This window comes from Arvicanthis niloticus, chromosome 19 (assembly GCF_011762505.2).
Source record: "Arvicanthis niloticus isolate mArvNil1 chromosome 19, mArvNil1.pat.X, whole genome shotgun sequence".
NCBI lineage: Eukaryota > Metazoa > Chordata > Mammalia > Rodentia > Muridae > Arvicanthis > Arvicanthis niloticus.
In genome coordinates this window covers 42187626-42210027 of record NC_047676.1, presented here as the reverse complement: position 1 = coordinate 42210027, position 22402 = coordinate 42187626, and the positions used below count along the sequence as shown (strand labels likewise).

The window sequence follows — 22402 nt, the reverse complement described above, 5'->3', positions numbered from 1 at the left end:
CACCGGAGTCCCTTGAAGGAGGTGTCACCATGTGCTCATTCTCCTCTGCTTGCTCACCCGCACCCCCACCTTGCTCTGAGGGCTGAATACTGTAATCACCACGCAGAGTGTGGGGAGACGTTTATTTTTAACGCTACCGCCAGCATCATCACAGCGTGTGAGATCCAATTTTACACTAAGCATCTGCTCAGCGTGTGGCCCTGCTGCCAACCCAGCTGCTTTCTCCAAAGCTGAGCCCTGCTGAAATTTCATGTTTTACCCCAACAGAGTATGCGACAGGAAAAACGGAGGAGTTGAAACGCACACTCTCAGAAGCTTAACAAATGCATAACTTGTGGTCTGCTGTTCACCAGAGCCGAGAATGAAGACTGCCTGGGAGCTGGGACACAGCTCCTAGAGACAGCTAAGTCTCTCCCCGCTTTCTAACTAACAGAAGCTGATTTCTGGGGCGGCCAGGCGATCCGCTCAAAGCTCACATTTCTCTTGAGCCGGGCGTGGCCCTGTGACCAGGCTCTGGCAGATTAGAGTGTTCTGTGAGACTTCCAGGAAGGCTTCTTAGACCGAGGGGGGGTTGGGAGTGGGCCGATGTTGTCTTTGCTGCTCAGTTTCTCTACACTGGCTGTAGAACAGTTAGGAGGGCGGCACTCAGGGTAATCCTGCTGGATTCTGAAGCAATTTTCAGATAAACTCTATGTCGAGCTTGTGGCACAGAAGTAGAAGGCCCTTAGGCCTTACAAACCTTGCTGAGTCATGCAAGCATCAAGCCTTGACCTGCCTACTTTAAGGTTTCCTCCCCTCCCTCTGTCCCTCCCCTCTCCCTCCGTGCCTTCCTCCCTCCTATCCTTACTTCTTTCTTTCCTGAGAGAAAATACTTTTATGGACAGAAAAGTCACTGTTTTTTTGATTCTGTATCAGAGCAGTCATATACAATTTTCTAACTGTTGTATCAATCCGAGGTTTATCATTAACAGAGACTGGATTCTAGGTTTTTATAGACAGAGTGCAGGGAACAGTGCCTGGCATCTAGTAAGTGTGCATAAAACCTGCCTATTAATACTCTACAAGGGAATTTCCATATTTACCAATCATCTCTGAGTTTACACTCTGAGGGAGAAATGACCAAATTTTAATGTGGCTTCATGCTGGGTTTAAAAGACCTTTATAAATAGTGTAGCCCAGGCCTGCCTGGCCTATTTGATCTGTGACATTTGAATATGCGTTCAGTTGTGTCTTCATTCGTTCCTTCAGAGAGCATTTATTCAAGTATCTGTTATGTATGGGGCACAGCTGACCACGGTGGTGATGTCCTAAGAAACGAAAGGAAGACCCTGACTTTGAACTGATGAGGTTAGAAAGGGTATATAATAGCAATACCAGCACCACCCAAGCCCTTACTGTGTGGATTTGGTGTTTTCATTTACTGTTGGTAGCAGTTCACTGAAGCGGGTGTTTGTAGAGTTTTCCTGGTTATCCCAACATAGCTAGAGATGAGGCAGGAAACCAGCAACTGCTGTAACTTAAGAGTAAGTAAAGAAGCTGCAATAAGGTGAGTTCAAAGCTCTTGACCTCAGGCAAGCAGAGCAGGCCATCATTTATAAGCAGGGCCCTGCCCTGTGGTGTAGGGGGGCTCTCTGAGTGTGGTCCTGAGACCTGCAGCTGAGTGTCATCTGGGGGGGAACTGGAAATGCAACCCCATTGGCCTTCTTGAGGGTGGGGCCCTGGAGTCTGAATTTTAATATTCTTTCTAGGTAATTTTTACGTAATTTAAAAACCAGTATGGCAGCTCCCCAGTAAGTGAAATTTAACTTAGCACGAGGGATAAGCAGGCACAGCCAGATTTAGAACTCAACCACAGATAAAATATGTGTGCACAAAGTTTCAGTTAATTTTCTATTCTTCGAGAAAGCCAGGAAACCAGATTTGTTATGTCTCTTCGTTAGTTACTTATTTGAATATTTGCAGATATCTCTACATTTGAGAATGAGCTTTAGGTTTGTTTTCTCGTATCCCAGGAATCCCTTGTGTGTGCCTTATCACTGTTGAGAGCTCACAGGCAAGCCAAGCAAACAAGTTGGAGACTGCCAAAATGATACAGCTAAAAGCAAGTATGGGAAACTTGAAAACCGTTTTATAGTGAAGTGTGAAAACCGGGTGTGTCTGAGTTATGGGTATGTAAGATGTAGAACCAACATCTTCCTCACCATCTCAGCATTCCCAGCTAGAGCCTCCATATCTGCACAGAGCTCTCTTCTGCTCTAAATCCCACGTCTCATCTGCCCAGGTCTTTGTGGAGGCTGCCAGAAAGTCAGATTTCGAGAGGAAATCTTTTATCTTCAAATATAGAGACACAATTAAGCTAAGAAAAAAAATAAATAAACAGGCAACATAAAAACTGCTTGCTAGGTGGGGTCCAGCCCAGGAGCCCTGCTGAGGAGGCTGGAAAGGCCACCAAGGTCGAGTCTGATGCATGCAGGCAAGCAGGTCCCAAGGTCACAGAGAGGCTCCTCTGCTCTGCTCTGCTCTGCTCTGCTCTGCTCTGAGGAGGCTCCCGATGCTAAAGAATAAGAAAAACAAAACAAAACAAAACAAACAAAACAAACAAACAAACAAACAAAAAACCCATTGAGAAATGTCTAACTCTAGCTCACTTTCAAGACCTAACTCCAAGTGTAAATGGAGATTTTTGCCATCAGTTTCCTTTTCTGTGGTTTCTATAATGAACTCAAAGTCAATCACAAAATCTAATGTCCGGATGACACTGAGGGATCACTATTGTGGACTTGCCTGAAAATTCCCAGTTCTCTTTCAATTATGTTAAATCTAGTGATATGTACTTCTTGCCTTCTTTCTTGAAAAAGCAACCTATTTTAACTTTTCTCATCTATCTATCTATCTATCTATCTATCTATCTATCTATCTATCTATCTATCTATGTCTAAAATAACACAGGCAAGTGCAACAAGGCAACAAGAATGGCTATCAAATCCCCTTCCCTTGACCCACCAAAAGCAAGGGAATTATTTTCACAGGAGGCACCATGACTAAAAATGGAGGTCATAGGAAGTTCTTTCACTGAACCAGGGTCTGGTGTGGTGGCACCTACAGGGTGACCTCACATAACCTTCACTGCCTCCCAAAGGTCCATTTGATATTAGCATAAGACTTTGAGATTAGGTTTCCCACATGAATTCCAGGGCCAATCTTCAGACTTCTAGTCTATGGGCTGTAAAGGAGGGGGGAGAAGTTGTCTGTCCTTAGAAAACGAATTTTTTCTCCTCAGACAGGTATGTAGCCTGAACTGGTTGTAAACTTATAATGTACATGGCTTCAAACATGGGATCCTCCTGCCTCAGTGTGCTAAGTGCTGAGATTTCAGATGTACATTACCACTACTGTCCTCCGCCAACTTCTCATCATATCCTGACCTTAAAAACTGGATCGTGGGCCGAGAGATCTGCACTTAGCTCCGACTCTGCCTAGAAAGTCTCTCCTTCTCTCCAGACCTCTGTTTTTCTTTCTGACAATGAGGAAGTAAGACCAGCGTTTGCTTTACTAATTTGGATCTATGCTTTTTGGAACACAGACAAGAGTATGCTGTTCCTCTCAGGCATTTTCCACACTGAAGATAATAAAGGAGTTGACAGAAAACTGAAAGGGCAGAGTCCTAGGTTGTTTATAAAGGACAGGAGTACATCTGGAGGCTACCGTGTTGACACAAAGGGTACCAGTGAGCCCTGCTCAGAGGGCACCTTCTAGGAGGCTCTGCTTCCATGTCAAAAGTGGCCAACTAGCCACTTCCCTGTACTGTCACCTTGGTGGGGGACGGGGAGTAGGATTTCAGTGTGTGAATTTTGGAAAGACCTTTATACCACAGCAGAACCTTCCAGTTCCTTTGTCTGAGGCAAAGATAGAGCCGATAGGCATCTCACCTGAGAAAGGTACCATGACACCTCCTTCCTTGGAGGATGTGCTCACACACTGAGGCTGTGGAGAATTTTGGGTGACAGAGGGTATCGTGAGAGAGGACCAGAATAAATACAGATCTCCCTGGAAGAGTGGTGTTTTTATAGAAGCATGCGGTTTCATGGTCATGTTTTCTCCATAAAGAGCTCTCATACCTCCCCAGCTCCCCATATTGTGTCTGTCCTGTAATTTTCAATTTGTTCCCACCCAGCTTTCCACAGAACTATGTGTCCAGTGAGGGTCATGCTTCATTTCAGTTCATAGACTTTCAAGACGCCTTCCAGCCCAGTGGTTCTTTGTTTTTTTTTTTTTTTTTGTTTGTTTGTTTGGTTGGTTCCCCCCCCTCCCCCAACAGATACAGATTTTAAAAGTTTGATGGCTATGTGTTTGCCTGATTTAATTCTAGAAAGTGATACTGGTTTCTATCTGTCATTGGGGATGAGCTTCCCCTTGGCAAATACATCTCTGGAAGTTAAAAATAAATAGTTAGTTTGAATGAAAACCAAAACCAAAAAAAAAAAAAAAAAAAAAAAAAAGGTAATGAATGGTACATATGTACAACATAGAGTTGTACATTGTTTTTTTGGTGGGGGTGGTAGGGGAAGGAGAGAGGGGGTTAAAGACTAACTCAGTGAAAAGAAAAGAAGAAAGGAGTTTCATATCTGAAAGTAGCATCCACCTTGATCCATAAGCATGAAGCAGAGAGCTAACTGGGAATGTCTTGAGTTTTTGAAGTCTCAAAGCTCATTGCCCTGCCCCCCATGACATATGTCCTCTAACAAGGCCACACCTCCTAATCCTTCCCAAACAGTTTCACTCACTTCAGACCAAGAATTCAATATGGAGGCCATTCTCATTCAAATCACACACCTGCTTTGTGTATAACAACGTAAAAGTTTAAAACAAGCAAACAAATTAAAAACCAAAACAAAAGTTTACTTAGTCCTTTCTTTAGCTTTGATTTTTACCTCTGATAACTTTTCATTGCTATTTCTCAGACATGAAGGCAGTTCAGGGACTGGTGGGTGTTGGATGCAGGTGGTGGTGTGGGTCATCCCGGGGTCATATCGAAGATCTCAGAATGGTTATCTCTAGTTGTATTATGAAAAGTCAAGGTTGGCTCAGATTTATAAGGGCGCACTATCATAAAAGCCAAGCAACAAGCAAGAACATTAAATCAACTTTGGGGCTCTTCTGTGCTAGGGCAGCTGTGATCTGCCTCTTGTGGATGCTTTACTACCTTGGTGGTGGATATCAGCTACCACTACTGTGAAAAGGGCACTCAACCTCAGTGAGTTCTTCACCACCAAATGAAAAGGCTAGGGGTTCAGTATCCAGAGTACTTTAGGCCTATGAAAACACAAAGCGTTTTAGTTTTATTTCAAATCTGTATTTTTAAAATCTTCCTCTTTTGGGGGATGTGTAGGGGTGTCTTGTGAAACAGGGCATTGCAACAAATTCCAGGCTGGCATGGAACTCACTATGTAGAACAGGGTGGCCTTGAACTTGTACCCATCCCACTGCCTCTGCCTCCCAAGTGCTAGGACTACAGGCATGTGACACCACACCCCGCTGGAGAATTGCTTTGAAACTTCTTCTCTAAGGAGTTACAGTGATGGAGAAATCATGGTAAGTCATTTCAACAGTTTGGCTCTCCCCATCCTCATCTCAGAAACTGGACTGCTAGGCTTGGCCAAGAGTAAATGCAACTTGGGTTTCAAAACCTTGCCCGGGCAGCTTTTGCTTCTGTGGCCTTTGAAGACCAAGATGTGAAATGTAGCAAACCTCAGGCAGAATTTACCAAGAATTGTTTTGGCATATTAGACAAGAAATTCTTCATGGCCAGGATTCCCAGAGCCTTCCCTTTCCTTGTCTGAGCGGCCGGAACCACACAGCGTCTGCAGCTCTCTTATCTGCCTAGACGGTCTTTGATCCACCCACCTTAAAGGGAACAGGAACATGTTTGTTTTCAGTCACTGTCAGACCCTACATGGAAACAGTTTAAGTTGTGTATTAGACACAGCAAATTAAAAACATCTAAAAATAACACCTTAGAATGGGTTGTTTATCATTTCTTTTGAATAAAATGTGAATTCCGGTTGGAGGAAAAAAAAAAAACTTGACAAAAATAATCTTGCTGAGGAAACTCCTTTTGGCAATTTGAAATTTTTCTTGTCCTCTCCAATCTCTTCCTGTCCTTTTCGCTGTCCTTTAAAACCATAAACATTATATTGGGATCAATTAAATCTATTAAAATCTTCTGGAAACAGTTCAATTCTTGTCATCTTAGAACTTGCAAATTGGCATTAGGTATTTCAATATTGTAGTTTCTTAAGGCATCCAGAGCTTTGGAGTCATCTGTATGAAGAGATTAATTTCCATTTGTGCTGTAATCATGATAGAAAGCAAAATATACCCCCTAGAGGAGTTGTTATATCTAACCATCTCCCCTGGAATGGACAGCATTAGCAAGAGAATCTAAACTTTTAGTCAGTTCAGTGTTAATTTCTCAATATGCATATATCTAATGATCCATTCTTTAAGAGAGAAACTGTCTGGACTTCTGGAACTTGTAGTGGTTTGAAGACAGACTAGGCCTCCTAGGCTCATATGTATGAAAGCTTGTTCCACAGTTGGTGGACTTGTTTGGGAAGGATTAGGGGGTGTGGCCTTGTTGGAGGAGGTGTGTCACTAGGGATGGGCTTTGAGGTTTCAGGAGTCCATGCCATTTTCAGTTAGTTCTTTCTTTTTCTAACTGTAGTTGTTGTCTTAATATGAAGCTCTTAGTTACTGCTACAGTGCCACGTCTGCCAGCCTGCTGGTCAGGATTCATCCTGTGAAACTGTAAGCAAGCTCCCAATTAAATGCTTTTAAAAAATAAGTTGCTTTGGTCATGGTGTCTTTTCACAGCAATAGAAAAGTAACTTCGGTAGAGCTCAATTATACTGGAAATATTTTACTTAATAAGTAGACAGGAATGAAGAAATTGAGTTGAAATATTTCTTATCATTTCTGAAAATGAATCTAAATTCCAGTTCAAATCATGTGGGAAGCATACCTTCTAGTTTCTAGAATCTAGAATCTCTATGAAGACTCTCATAGTCTAGCTTTGGAATTGGGGCACGAACTCTCCCCATCATGTGGGAACATTAAAGAATCTCCCACATCATTTTGATTAGATTGGAACCAAATGAAAGTTCAAGTTCTTGTAGTTCTTAAAAATGAGAATGCGAGACCCAGAGGAAGGTGAGGAGACTAGAGCATTTCTGGCTTGTGAGGTTGGATGCATCACATGACAAGTCAAAAATAAGGTTTTCAATGTAGCTCTCTAGTTAAAGCTCCACACCAAAATATGTCGTTATTTCTATTGGGAAAGAAGTTAGGAATTAGATCACTGGATGAGTTTTGATGTTATCCTTGAATTACATACAACCTTTGCTTTTATCCATTTTTAGGTTTGTGCCCATAAGCAGTGTCTGTGAGCCCTAATTTCTCAGTTGTAACATGGCCAAAACAACAGCATATGATATGGTTTTATGGCAGCTGAATGAGAAAATATACAAGTCACCTGCTAACAGAGGGCATTATCTCAGTGTCCTTAGTATAACATTAGTAGCATTAAGAACCCGAATACTTCATCATTCAGTGTACCTCTCCAGGTGCCTCAGGTGTCTTGTATGTCCTGCTTTCTCATGTCCAAATCCCTTTCATGTGTGCTCTTTTTTTCAGCCCTGTTCTTCTCTGCATGATCTGTTCGACCTCTAATACATAAACCTCCCACCTTAGGCTACTCCACCTGACTTTATCCCCCTCCCCACTCCACAGCCAAATAACTTCTTGTTCTGAAGCATTTTCTTATTGTCCGAAACAATTCAGGTATGTAGGTTACCTCTAAAAACACACATATACAGGTTTTTTTTTTTTTTTTAAAGAAGAAGAAAAAAAAAAAAAGCAACGCTGTTCCCTTTCAGTTCATCTTCATGTTTTAGTTTTTTTAAAAAATACATTCTGGGACAGAGAAGTGGTTCAGTGGTTAAGAGCATTCACTGTTCTTCCAGAGGACCCTGACTTGATTTCCAGCACCCACACGGCAGCTCACAACCATCTATAACTCCTGTCCCAGGGGGGTTGATTTTATAGTCTCTTTAGACACTGCATGCACATGCTTCACAGACGTGCATGCAGGCAAAGCACCCACACATGCAAAATAAAGATAAATATGCCTTCTGTAAATAACCACAGTGAAGACAGAGAATTGTGTGCTGTATGGGAAAAGTGCAGAGACGCAGCTTTCTGTCCAGCTCTGGTGAGCTTCCTCCACTCCCTGGGTGTATTTATCAGAAGCTCTGTTTCTTGCTGTAAGATGAGGCAGTTAGAGAGATCATTCTTGAGGTCCCTTCTAGTTTTAAGAATATCCTGTGAATTAGTATCTCCACAAAAGAGAAATAGTCTCCCAATGCTGGTGAGCTAGGGAGTACAGCTGACCACAAATGGATGCTCAGATTATCCCCTTAGTTCCTTGTTGCAGAGAATGAGCCTAGCCCAGCCCACAGCGGCATGGGTGGGCACATTTCTGCTGGTGGGTAGATTTTTTTTTCTTTTTTTTTTCCTTCTCTAGTCCTTGGGCTGGTTGATTTTTGGTTGCTCTTAGATGGCTCCATTGTGTATTCTTGGTTGGCCTCTCCTTGGGTTTGTGAGACAGCTGGGGGTGGCAAGGGGTTTAAATATTCAACCTCTGTCCTGAAAAAGAATAGATCTATATGTGCTAGAAGCAGACCATTCCAACCAACGGGTTTGTTAGCCTCCCAAGGGGTGGGGCAGGGGGAGAGGCACCCAGGGAATTCAGAAACAGGCATATACAGAGAAATGCTCTTCTTAGTCCCTTGCTAGATTTGTTTTTTAGAGTATGGAGAAGGCACAGCAGCCTCCATGATGACAGCAGTCTGAAGAGCTGGGACAGAAGGTGCTGTGTTAAAGGTTAATGTGAAGCCTCGCTGTATGTTGAGTACTCAAGGCACCGCTAATGGGAACTGTCCAGGGAGAAGGGTGGGTGTTATTAACATGAAGATATGTATGAGGATCCCTGAATGAAGGCTTTATGTGACAGAGTTGGAAGATTACAGGACCCCGGCTGTCGGGGGAGGGTGGGGAGGGCAGAGAATGGCACTGGGAGGTAGAGAGGGAGAGAAGGAGAGGGGAAGAAAGGCTTTGTGGGCTGCCTGTTCGAAGGGTCTAGAAGGAAGGTTTGGGAGACACTTTGCAAAATAAGAGATGAAAGAGAGGCAGCAGCCTGAAACTCTAAGCAGAAAATACTAGGGATAGTGTTTTCTTAAAAAGTAAGTTTTGAAGGTGAGGACCCTCTGGGAGGAAAATATGGAGAAATAATTGTCTCTGAACTTGGGCCACGCTGGTCCAGTGATTGTGCTGGGTTCCCTGATCTTTTGCAGCTAAGGGCCCTGGCTGCTCAGGCTGTACAGGGCTTGGAAAATGACATTGCTTTTACAAAACAGCTAGGACAGAGTGTTCCCGGCCATAGTGCCTTAGGTCCTCAGATGGGTGCTGCAGACCCAGCCGGCTCTGTCTGCTAACTGGCCCTTTCCATGCTCTGTTTCCCTTGGATGTGTCTACCTGAGCCTCCATCTTAGACTAATCTGGCCAACATCTGACTGGGTGACAGATGCTGTGCACATTTCCTCATTTACCCCTCAGAATGATCCTCTGACTGGGAAAATACTATTCCCATTCCATAAACGAGGAAACTGAGGCCTAGAGATTAGATGTGTTTTCTCTTCTTACCCCCCAGAATGACTCAGAGCCAGGGTTTAATCCAGGAGATTTACCACTCTGTACCCAGTCTACCACACTAGTACTCGATCCTGTACCTGCTTCTCCATAATTCTTTCCTGTTTGTCTGTCACTATGATTATAACTATCCCAGGATAGGCCTCCAGCGGGTTCTACTTTCAGGCTGGCCATCAGATAGATGCCTTCAAAATGATCTGCCCTCTTCACTTTGCTGACACTCATGGGTCTGCCTGCTTCCTGGGTCTTGCTATCTTGTATTTTATGGACCTGTTGCTTATGGAGGACCATGGCACTCCCCTGAGATTTCCTTACTACCACAGGTTGCCCCAGGTTCTACAGAAAAGTGGGGCTCTATGGGCATCGTGGCTACCAACAGACAGGAAGTGAATTTTGGGCAGACAAGATGTGCACGGAGCATTAATACTGATGGGTGTGGGATCAAGCCCTTAGCAGTCTCAGAAAGAGATGAGTCTATAGCTTTGACTTTTTAGATGAGGCCAGGAGTGACCTTTCCCCCTTTTGTGGGTCAGGCTCACTTCTCAGTGGAATCCTTGCTGTATCCCCGAAGATTCTATAGCAATTTGTCTTCTTTCCCCTTCAGACAGGTTTTATTAGCCCAGGCTGACCTCAAACTCACTATGTAGTGAAGAATGACCTTAACCTTGAACTTCTGACCTTATGCATCCATCTCTCTAGTTCTGGAATTACAGGTGTGCACTATCATGTTATATGATGCTAGAGATCAAACCAGGGCTTTGTGCATCTTAGGCAAGAAAGTATTCTACTAACTGAGCTACATTTCCAGCTCCTTTGTCTTGAACATAGTCTATGGCATCCTTTGCCAGGCTCTGACACCTTGTTTCTGGGCAGAGGATCTTAAGATCTCACTATGCATCCCGAGTATGTGTCAAGTTTCTAAGAGCTCCTGACCCTTCTAGCCCATCCTCAGAAGGGACTCTATGGCCTGAGGTAACAGCCAGGCACCCACAGTTTTATTAAAAAGTGATCTAAGTTCTTCTGATACACAGCTGCGACTATGACTAACCACTCATGAGCTGAGGAGTGGGGGGTAGGGTGGTCCTGAGCGGAGGGTATCAACAATGAATAGGAACAGAGCAGGAGGCCCAATAGCCTCATCTTAGATGTGAGAGTCAGTCAAGTAAAGGCACAGGAGTCATGAGGATGCTATCCAGGGTACCCAGGAGAAGATAGCAGGACAGGGGAAGCTGGATGTGTGCTCATCACAATAGGGTTCTCTGCAGGAAAGGTAAGGCACTCCAGGGTGGACAGATAGGACTGAAGAAGATATGGTTCTGGATTTAGTAGGCTCTTGTACCTTTTGCCATCTTAGGAATGGACCAGTCTCTCCCTGGCCATAAAATAAGATGCTACACAGGCAGATACACAATGTTTGCATCTGAGGAAGAAAGGAGTCTTTCATGTCACTTTGCATGTCTGTATATCAAAGAATCTAAATCTGATTGGAGAAGAGCCACAGAGTTGTCACTGACCTAGGGGAAGCAGAATATGTACTGAAAGGTACTGTGGGTCAGGGCTATCTAGAGAGAAGCGTGGATCCAAGAGGCTTTTCAGGGGCACAGGACGCTCTTTGTGGTAGCTCCACCAAGGAGAGTCACGGGTGTGGAGCAGAGCTGGCCTGGGCCTAGGAGACAAGCTCTGTATGCTGAAAATGGAGCTCTTCGGAGCTCAGAAGATTGTGAGTGAGTCCCAGGCATTGATCACCCAGCTTCTTACACTGTTGGTGTTTGTTTGCTTTGATTTGACTGTTACTGTGTCCCAATTCTGCCCTCTTGTAACAAGAAAGTATATGGCTTATTATTATTATTATTAATTTTTATTTTACAGGAGTCCACCATTTAGAGACATTGGGACTTTTAATAGAGATTTTGGAATTTTAGACATTGGATATTTTAGAGAGATTTGGGATATTTTAGAGAGACTTTGGATCTGTTTAAGAAATGTTGAACTTTCAAAGAGATTTTGAATGTTTTAAAGAGATTCAAGTTTTAAAGCATTTGAATTTTAAGGATGGTAGTGTTCCGAGCCCCTCCGTGTCCCCTTCGCCCGCGAAAGAGACACGTGAGGCAGTGTTCGGGTGGTTACCACAGCGAGGCTTTATTCTTGTATATGCAGAAGTGGAAAGACCCAAAGCCCGGAAAAGGCACTGCTAATATACACCCTAGAGTGATGTGTTCACTTCTGATTGGCTGTTCACTCATTACCCATAATACGCCCCGGGATGGGCAGTGACTTTGGCGTGCTTTTTGCCTTTTGCACCTGTGCAGTCAGTTGTTTACTAGTGGGAGGATAGGATGCCCGCGCCATCTTGTAATGGCGAATGTTGTCACGCTCACCGAGGCTCCTAACATGGTAGAGTTTTAAAAGTTGGAATATTTTATATTGTGGTATTATATGAGACTTGGGAGACAAGAAAGGAAAGGTTATGGTTAACAGGAGTCAATTGTCCTGCTTAGTTTTTATCAACTTGACACAAGCTAGAATCATTTGGACAGAAGAAATTTCAAGAGAAAATGTCCCAAACAGATAATCTGTGGGTAAGCCTGTGGGACATTGTCTTAATTAGTGATTGATGTGGGAGGGCCCAACCCTTTGTAGGTGGTGCCATCCCTGGGCAGGTGGTCTTGGGTTGCATAAGAAATCATTCTAAGCAAGCTTTAAGAAGCAAGCCAGTAAGCAGCACTCCTCCATGGCTTCTGCATCAGCTCCTGCCTCCATGCTCCTGCCCTGCTTGAGTTCTACCTTGACTTCCTTCTAGATGGACTGTTACCTGGAAGTACAATACACCTGCTCCTCCTCAAGTTGATTGTGGTCATGATGTTCTATAACCGCAATAGAAACCCCAACCAAGATACCCATTGAGCCATTTCCCTAGACCCACTTCTAGATAATTTGATATAGAATCATGCCAACCTTTTGTGTAGACCAGGCAGTAGAACGGGTCTTAAGAAGATAGTTATTATTTCGCAACTGTAGATAGAAATGTGAACCTAGCAGTGCACATTTCAGAACTGTTAAGTAGAAGATTTTTTTTTCACATTCTATATAACAGTGATAAGACTCTTGGAATACCTGCCTTGATGAAATTCACTCTGGGTTAAATAAGTAAAATATTATTGAAAAATCTGTATGTGGCATATAAAATGAGAGATGTAGGCGATCTATCATCATTCATCAGGCCGTAAAGTTAGATGATTTAGTTTGTTTTCCCAAATCAAGGTGACGATCTCGGTCACAAGATATTTGTGCCATTTATTTTGGAGTTAAATACCCAAAAGCATGACTAATGGAATGGGGTATATAGCCGGAAAAGAGAAGTAGCCCGTATTGCAGTAGTTTGGTATCCAGTTAATGTTATTAGTAACAGACTCTGGGCTTAGCAGAGCTTTAGAGAAGCATATATGATATCTTCAGAGTTATCTATTGTCAAATGATGGTTGGACATTTCTTTGTCTAATATTCCCCATTTGATAGAAGACTTTCACAGTGCCTAGAACATGTGCTGTCTGGGCTCCTATGCATTTAAAATTGTCATGGAGGCAGGAAAGTATAAAATCAACCCATGGTGCACAGAACAGCCTGCTAAAACAGTGGCTGAGCTCAGAAGGCTGTAAGACGAAGTGATAGGGATCAATTGTGTCCCCTTAGAGTCAACTGGGAAGTCATCAAGCACCCGTTAGTTTCCTTGTCTTCATAATTTACATAGCAGAGGCAATGGGGTGTCTGGTGGCCTGTGTCAGGTGAGTCAGATCTGAATTCTGATTACATTACATTTCCCCACCATATGTTTTAGCAAGATGCTTATCTTAGTCCATATGGGATGCTGTAACACAACACCTTAGGTTACATAATATATAGACAATGGACATGTATTGTCTCCATCTCTGGAAGGGAGAAAGTCACAGGTGGCTGTACCAGCAGATTTGGTAACTTGTGAGGGCTGGTTCCTTCAATTGAAAAGTGACAAGTGTGTGCCCTAGAGTTTCTTCTTTTCTTTTTTTCTTTCCCCTCCTCTTCTTCTTACCTTTCCCTTCTTTACCTTCTCCCTCTCCTGGTTCATATCCTCCATGCTTTCACTATATAGCCCTGGAAAGCCTTAAACTCACTATGCAGTCCAAGATATTTCAAGCTTTCAGTGGGATTTCTACCTCAGTTCCAGTGCTGGAGTTACCACCATGGCCCACTGTGCCTGGCTTCCTCAGGCTGATTTTCTGATGCAACTAATTCCCTTCATGAGGGCTGTGTTCTCAGCAGTCAGTCACCCCTTTAACAGCCCTGCCTCTCAATCTATCACATTGAGTGTTAGTGTCAAACATTTGCATTTTGAGGAGATACCATCTTTTGGGCAACTACAATGCTTAACTACACTAAGCCTCGGTTTTGCCACCTGTGGTGTTACTAAAAGCTTCTTGAAGATGTTGGGATGGGCTGTACCAACCAGGCAGAGCATTCAGCACTGTGGCAGTGATAATACACTAGCAGATTTGGCCTTCCTAGAGTAATATACCAGAGGAACACTTGGGTAAATCACTGCTGTCTAAAGAGTTTGGTCAAAGTCTCAGATGAGCTCAGAATAATATGTCAGTGTGGAAGGCATGAGTGGCCTTCCCTGGTGACATGGAAGTAACAAATTTTCTTTCTCCACTAAAGTATGATTTTGGTAGATTGTAGAAAACGAACAAAGGATGTTTATTATATTTCATTCTTACCTTTCTCAGGAGCCTGTTTGAGTTTGTTGTTGGTGACATTCCTTCTAGAGATCATGTCCCTATGTGTTTTAAAGAACTGCCCTGAGGTAGGGCGTTAGGTTCCTTCATCTAACTTCGTGAGTCATCCTGGCTACAGATGGATGTCTGAAGCTTGAGGAGATGCTATTGGTATAATCATAGATTAGACATAAATCGAGGTATTTCTTATAACTTTTGTTATGTTTATTATAGAATAGCCATTTCCCTACAGCTTGCTAGGGAGGGTACTGAGCCTCAAGGGTCTTCATGGGAAAGAGCAACCTGACTGGTTTTTGTTTGTTTGTTTGTTTTTAATTTAAAGAAATGTCACTACCATCTTTTGGAAACATCAGGAATGTGGTTGCAGGAAGTCAGTGATGGACATGAAGAGTCAAGATTGAATTCTGAGTTCAGGTATTTTCCTACATCAAGAATTTGCATAGTAGAAAAAAATATGAATGTTTTAGTACCTAAACAGCAGGTTTGTATTGTACAGCTCTTGTGGTTATAGTGAACCAATGAGGAATTGGACCCCTGTGAGAAGGAGGAGTTAGGGCCCCACAAAGCCCAGGTAGATGCTGTTAAACATTTGCTTAGCGAGCTGCTCTGAAGTTTGGCGTCCCTTCACTGTTGGTAAAGCATGGATGTTCAATAACCAGAATTCCCTGATAAAGAGCAAAGGGAATGAAACAGACTATGTGACTACCAAGTATATCTGTTGTCAACTCTGATCAATGTCTATATACATTTGGGGTCTGATGGTAATACATCATTACAAGGTTTCTATGTTGCGGATTATCAAGACTGACATTCTAATTTTAGCCCCAGTCTTTCCACTATGACTAAAACAACTAGTTCAGTATTTCAATTCTAGATAAAACCGGTTATTTTTAGGAGTTTGGTGTCACATTGTAATACAAGAGTGATAAAGACTGATACCGTAGGATGCTTCATGGACGCAGTTCCAAATTGGTATGAGAACATCTGTCTGCTGCCTGTGTTTGCTCTGCGGATTTTACACTTGCCCATCAGAAACAGTGATTGTGTCCTTTGTTATCTCCCTGTGATGCTGGAGTTTAATGGTGACTTGACCTGGATTCTGGTTTTGAAAGGGATCGTTTTCCATTAAGTAGATACTCACTGGCCTGATGGTATTTTTAGTGTCTGTCTACTGTTTTCCTGAAGCAAAAAAGAAAAGGAGAATACACAGAAGTAACAAACTGATTTGCTATGGCTGCTCTGATGGTGTTTATTTTGGGTAAGGAAATTATGGAGGAAGGGCAGTATGGAGCACAGTAGGTCTGAGCACCTACTATGAGCATTGTGATAGGAGGTGGATGAGGAAGTATAACAAAAGTTTTTGTTTTGCTTGACTGTGCTGGTCTTATGTCAATTTGACACACAAACTAGAGTTATCTGAAAGGAGGGAGCCTTAACTGAGATAAGATGCAGCTGTAAGACATTTTTAAAATTAGTGATTGATGGGGAGGGTCCAGCCCATTGTGGATGGGCCATCCCTGGGTTGGTGGTTCTGAGCTCTAAAAGAAAGGAGGGTTAGCAAGCCAGGGGAAGCCAGCCAGTAAGCACCATCATGGCCTCTGCTTCCAGGATCCTGACCTATCCTATCCTGACAAATGTAGTATATAAACTACACTCAGATAGCAAGTTTATTTGAAGAGAAGCTGTCCATGAGGCTAACATCAAATCATCGCTGTGTCTCAGTTAGGGTTTTACTGCTGTGAATGGACACCATGACCAAGACAACTCTTATAAGGGCAACATTTAATTGGGGCTGCTTACAGGTTCAGAGGTTCAGTCCAGTATCATCAAGGCAGGAGCATGGTGGAAGAGGAGCTGAGAGTTCTGCATCTTCATCTGAAGGCCACTAGGAGAAGACTGGCTTCCAGACAGCTAGGACGAGGATCTTAAAGCCTATGCCCACAGTGACACACTTCCTCTAACAAGGGCACACCTACTCCAACAAGGCTGTACTTCCTAATAGTGCCTCACCCTGGGCCAAACCACTACACTCTGTTTTGGGTTTTCATACATAGAATACTTTAGTTGCTTACAGCTGTGTTTGATCATCTCTTCTGAACTTCCCCTCTGCTGGGTGATGGAGACTACCAGTTTTGTCTTTCCTTCTGTAATCTAATTTTCAGGAGACCTATCTCAGAATTCCCATTTGCTTCAGTTTTCTACCTTTACCCTGTGAGAACTGAAATTCCTCATCCTGAAATAATTGCCTATGGATATGATATATATGTATATGTACATGTATATGTATAATTTGCAAGTGCATAGGTATGTGGCATGTATGCATGTGTGTATACATGTTCACATGTATGTGGGCACACTTTTTCCCCCCTGAGGTCCACATTCTCGTTAGCACTGGGAAGATGGCTAGGTTTCTAGGACCAGGCATGATTTCCCTCCCGTTGAGTGGTCCTTAAGTCCAATGTGGCAGCTGTTGGTTGCCAGTGACACATGATTGCTACTTATTGTGCCTTTGTGCATATCTTGCCGTGCTGGTCATTGTCATGATTCGGAGATGTGGCAGCTGGGTAGGACTGTTTAATTGCTTCCTTCCCTTGGCAGCTTGCACAATATTTTCTGGAATCATGGAGGCTACACTGCAGGAAAGAGGCCTTCAGGTCAGATCCAGCTCAAATCACTTCAGCTCTAAATCCCAAATGTATGGTGTCTTCAGCAATAGGGGCCTACCCCCAGTCCCGCGAGGCAACGACGGGTTATAGCAATAATCTATAGTGTTTTAGGAGTTACTCGGACTACCCTGGCTAACCATTTGAAAGGAGTTTTCTTGTGCCCTGAATTGGGAATTTGTTAACCTAAATGGTTTAACTTTCTCTAAGATCACACATACATGTGAGCGCGCGCACGCACATATTGTGTATAATATTAATTAAGTGGAAAATGATGGTTCCTTGAAGTTTTATCAAGCAACAGTGGTGTTATTGGTCCCTTGACCTTATTCTTTGGTATTGTCCTCCCTCTTCCCTCTTTCCCTCTCTTTCCCTTTCTCCTACCTTTTCTCCCATCCTCCCTCCCTCCCTTTCTCCTCTGTCAGTTGCTCTGACTGGCAGGACACAAGCCGGGCTTGGTAGCCTCTGCAGTGGCCAGTGTACAGACAGTGCTTTAAGTCCCACTTGAACTCTCTTGCTGGGTAACTGCCTATAACAAACAGCAAACACTTGCTGGATCCTTTAGATTTTTGCTGTTACTCTTTCATTTATTTCTCTAGGTTTTATCTTTTCAGTTATGGGTTTCTTGTTTTTATTCGGTTCCCTTTATGTTTTCAAAATCCAAGACTGCCACTTACTTGGAGAAATGGTAAAGCACTCCTGGGTATTATTCTCACCCCATAGGACGCCTTTCCAGATGGTTATGTGGGAATCGTTTGCTCATTTACTTTTGCAAGGCTGGGGATCAAATTTAGGCCCTTCTGCGTATGTGGAATTTCTTAACGTAATTTTATTTTCTGAATAACGTCTGGCTCTGTGTTTCTCAGCAACTGATTTCTTTCTTTTTTTTTTTTTTTAAAGAAGATAAAATGTTTTAGAAACTTGATTACAATAATGACATAAGTTAGACATCCCAAGGGAGAGAGTTCACAAAGAGACGTCTCCAGTGGCGGAAGGGCAAGTCTATAACTGACCCTTATGCTTTGTTCTCTTCATGGGAAGGTTGATTTAAAAATGTGCACAAAGCTTAGTGACTATTACAGAATACGATAGGCTTTAGGGTGTAAGCGAAATCGTATATCCCATCTACATGGTACTGGCAAGTCAGGTGGAAGGCATCAGAAAGGGTACTACTGGGGATGTGCATTCACATGTAGACGTAGGTGTTGCCTGAGGTCTGTCTGGTGAGCCTGGGTCAAGACTCCAACTGCAGAACAGAGTTGGAAAGACCTGGAGAAGGGGTGTGTTTTACTACAGGAGAGAGGTCCAGGGACAAGTGAGCCAGTGTGCACACAGCACAGAAAAGCCTGATAGGACAATTTGAAATTCCATAATTTAAAGTTCCTAAAAAAGGTCACTGTGGAAGAAAGTCAAGTTCTTTACTATTCCTTCCAAAGTAGAAGAGCCCTTACCGTGAGGAGAGGGATGGACAGGTACCAACAGACTGAATTCTTGCAGGCATGGCAATACCAAGAGAACTTCTATTTGGTGTGGCATCTCCAAGCTCCGGTGCCTAAAGTACAGGACAGCCACTCCCCTTAGTCACAGATGCCATCTGGGCAGAGGACAGATGGGCAACCCTCCTAATCTCCCTGCCTTCCAAGGCCTTGTAATTAACATAAAAAAGTTGGATTGAAGCAGTACTTTTGTTCAGACTTTTGTTTTTTTGGGAGTGACTTTTGGCTTTGTGGTTGTCGCTTAGTTTTGAAACGGTGAAATAAAAGGTCAAGTATTTACGTGGAAAAAAATTAAAAGATGAGAACCCCAAATTGCCAAGACCCTGAAAGATCCCTCTGTTTCCTAAGCTGGAATCCAAATTATAACTTCTTTATCCTCCACTGTCCAATAGCTTCAGACTCTGTGGTAATTGCTTCCTTGACTTTCTTTATGGGTTTTTACTATTAATATGGGCATTTCTAAACAATGGAGGTGATTGCTACTTACCATTTTCTGTGTTTTCTCATGTCTTACTTTTTTTTTTTTCATTCTACATGGTATTTGCACACTAAAACTCTGGATTGATAATTTCCTTGTTGTATGGTTCTCTGTTGTGTGATTTTGCCACAATGCAATTTGTTGATCCACTGTGTTCTTAGCAGACATTTAGGTCATTTCTGATTTGGAGCCATTATAGACCAGTATTGTCACCAAACATTCATAGCTAGACATGCTGGGGCACATGTGGACAGTCACTGGGGGATTAGGAACAGAACCACAGGTTCACGCCTTACTGGTTCCCAAGTAGAGCGCCCATTTCCTTCTATGAACAATACTCCACACGGGCGGCCAGGAGTGATGGCAGCTACGTGCAGTGTTTGGAGTGGGGTGGTCTTTGAGTCTTCCTTATGTTATCTACACTCTAGTGCTTTGTTCTCATCATATGTGTCCCATTTTCTGGAGTCTACGTGATTTTATGCTGCATTGTAAAACTGGATTTCAGTGATTTCCCATTCCAAAGTGCAGCAGAGACCTTGGCCTCCTGGCTCTCAAGCAACCTCTTTGCTGAGATTTTTAATAGAACAACTCAAGCTTGTGCTTTAAGCCAGATAGTTTCTTAAGGATATTTTCATTATGTAATGAAGTAAAGGATTAAAAAAAATGGACAAGCTATTCCCTCAGAGGCCTGTCTGTCCTTTTTATGATTCTGAATTAGCTTGACTTGGGTCTTGGTTGAAAGCAAGGAAATTATATAAGAGGATCGTTGAAAGTGATCGGATTAAAATATCTGACTGGCTTCTGCTGGAGAGGACGAATCAAAACCTGGAGTGCTGTCTGAGGCATATGGTGAATATCCATCTAGTAGGTGACACGTTTAGATGTCAACCATCTATCTCATGGGCATGAGACCACAGTGAAGAGGTTCAGAGGCTACTCGTGCTGTTAGGAGTTCTCTCTGCCAAAGTGGCAAAATGTCAAGATGGAGACTTTCCACAATGTTGCCCTTTGCCAGAAGCGAAGACTGAAGCAAATGAGGACTGGAACAGCCTGGGCAGCCGGCAGGCCAATGCATGTAATGCATTTCATTAAAGATAGTTAGCACAAAGAAATGGTTGTTATTATGCTTCGTCCAAGTTGGGCTTAGTAGCTAATTAAGTATAAGTGCCTTCTTTTTCCCCCATGGCCATATGCAGTTTTTGAATTCTTCCACCACTAACTGTTTTAAAGAAGAAGTTAAATGCAGAATGCATTGAGTTTGGTAGAGAGTTTAAAGGTCTGCATTTTCCCACCAAAGCTATTTAATATCAGCTGCAGAGTGGGTGTGTGTGTGTGTGGGGGGGAAGGGCTGTGACCTCCCTTATTTTTACAACCATTGCCATGATTTCATGGTACTGGCAGCAGTCACCCAAAGGGAAGACGTAGACTTTATTACAGTAATTATATACCAGAATGTGGGTATTAAAACAGAAATACTTTTCTACTGATAATTAAATGTCAAAGGAAAAATGACTTTGCCCAACTGGCAGCCCTTCATTGTGTTTTTAATACACTAATGGCCTCTGTGAAAACAAGGTTGTATCCATAGGTTAGAGGTTCAGATTCCGAATGGCCTTCTGGCTTTAGTTTCAGAATGGTAAATAGAGCAGTTGGGGAGGACAGGTGTGTCAGAACAAGTTAGGTTGATCCCCTCCTTCCCCTAGAGTGTAAAATCAGATATGTATTTACTTGAAAAGATGTGGCCATTAGATCTGCAGATGGGTTGTGACCTCCACAGAATCACACTGCTGTTTCCGTGTTTCTGTGGTGTCAGGAATCAAACTCAAGGTCTTGTGCATGCTAGGCAAGCATGACACAGCCAAGCTGAATCCCCAGACCGTACTGGATCCCTTTATCACTTTTCTCTAAAATGTTTTGATGCATTTGTGAATGCCAGAAGAAAAAAAAATATGACTGGAAATTCATCCACAAATATGGTATTTTTCTGACTTATTTAAAACTGTAAAATCCTAAACAAGATAAAGAAGGAATGAATAAGTACCTGAAGATGTAATTTTTAAAACTAGTCATATGCTGAAAAATAGGAGCTCATGGCTACTAAGTTATACTCATCATGCAGTTATGTTGTTATATTGTAGATATATATTGTTATATTGTAGATCAATACATGTCTGGGATGGTGAATATGATCCATATGTCAAAAGACTGCATCAGGCCACATTTGATTCACTCTGTAATTGAATTTGGTTCAAGCACCAAAACAACTTCTGAGTTTCTTTGACCACCCTCAAATAGCTAAAAGGTATAGTTCTTTTTAATCTTTGATTTGAAGTGGGCACTTAGTCCATTCTCTGATGTGCTGATTGTCCTGAGTGGATAAATAGAATATTTGTAGGAAGTCAGTACCAAACATCAGAGCAGATTTGAGAGCTCAGTCTCCATCAAGTGAGAATCTAGATGTAACACCCTTCTTGAATTTTCAGCCAGTTGTTAATCCATGTAGACTATTTGAAAGCGATCTTGGATTTTTCTATAATACCCATGCTTGATCCTGATACAAATGCTTGAGGGTGATTTTCAGTTTGAGTTTCAGCCTGTATTGTTTTCTTTTTGGTCACATGGAAAGATCTGGGTTCAGTACGTCTAGAGGTTAAGTTGCTGGTGGATTCTGGAGTGGAAGATACCTGCAGGAAGCCTTGATCTGGGAAGCACTGGTCACCCCAATTCACAACAGCCTGGGGTGCTTGCTGCTGCTGACAGCTTCATTGCTGGAAGTCCAGACTGGTCCTCAGATCATGACACTGATTCCTCTTCTGTGTTTCTTCTGTTCTCTGCAGTGGGTTTGTCTTCAACAATGAGCTATTCATGGGCACTGAGCGAGCAACCCAAGACAGAGAAGACGGCTGCAGACCCTGCGGGCATTTGGCCATGCTCCAGTCCAGATATTCTTGGGAATGTGGAATTATTTGAATCAAAGGGAAATAAATCTTTTGCAAATGTTAATACAAATGGCTGTGGGAAGGGTTTGCTGCTAAAAAGAGTAGCTGAAAATTCTTGGTGCCTACTGAGTTATTTTTTTTTTTTTGGCAGGGAATACTAGGTTGCTATGGGAATGATAAAGACATGATAATAGTCATATTTTAATGGTTCTTCTTACAGTGTTGTACTGTGTCCTCTTCAACTGCATTGGGATGATAAAGCGTGCTTTTTGAATCACCCGACTACTCTTAT

General features: G+C 42.7%; 1 long non-coding RNA gene across 2 annotated transcripts; it reads left to right on the top strand.

Moving 5' to 3' along the window:
* Positions 1–107: 107 nt before the first annotated feature.
* Positions 108–22392, top strand: LOC143435086 (uncharacterized). 2 transcript variants are annotated; one of them, XR_013105070.1, is made up of 3 exons: positions 108–2105; positions 14857–14948; positions 22009–22392. It is a non-coding gene; the product is annotated as an uncharacterized LOC143435086 (long non-coding RNA). The 2 variants fall into 2 exon arrangements; XR_013105069.1 differs by lacking the exon at positions 108–2105 and having other exon boundaries at positions 9172–14948.
* Positions 22393–22402: the final 10 nt, after the last annotated feature.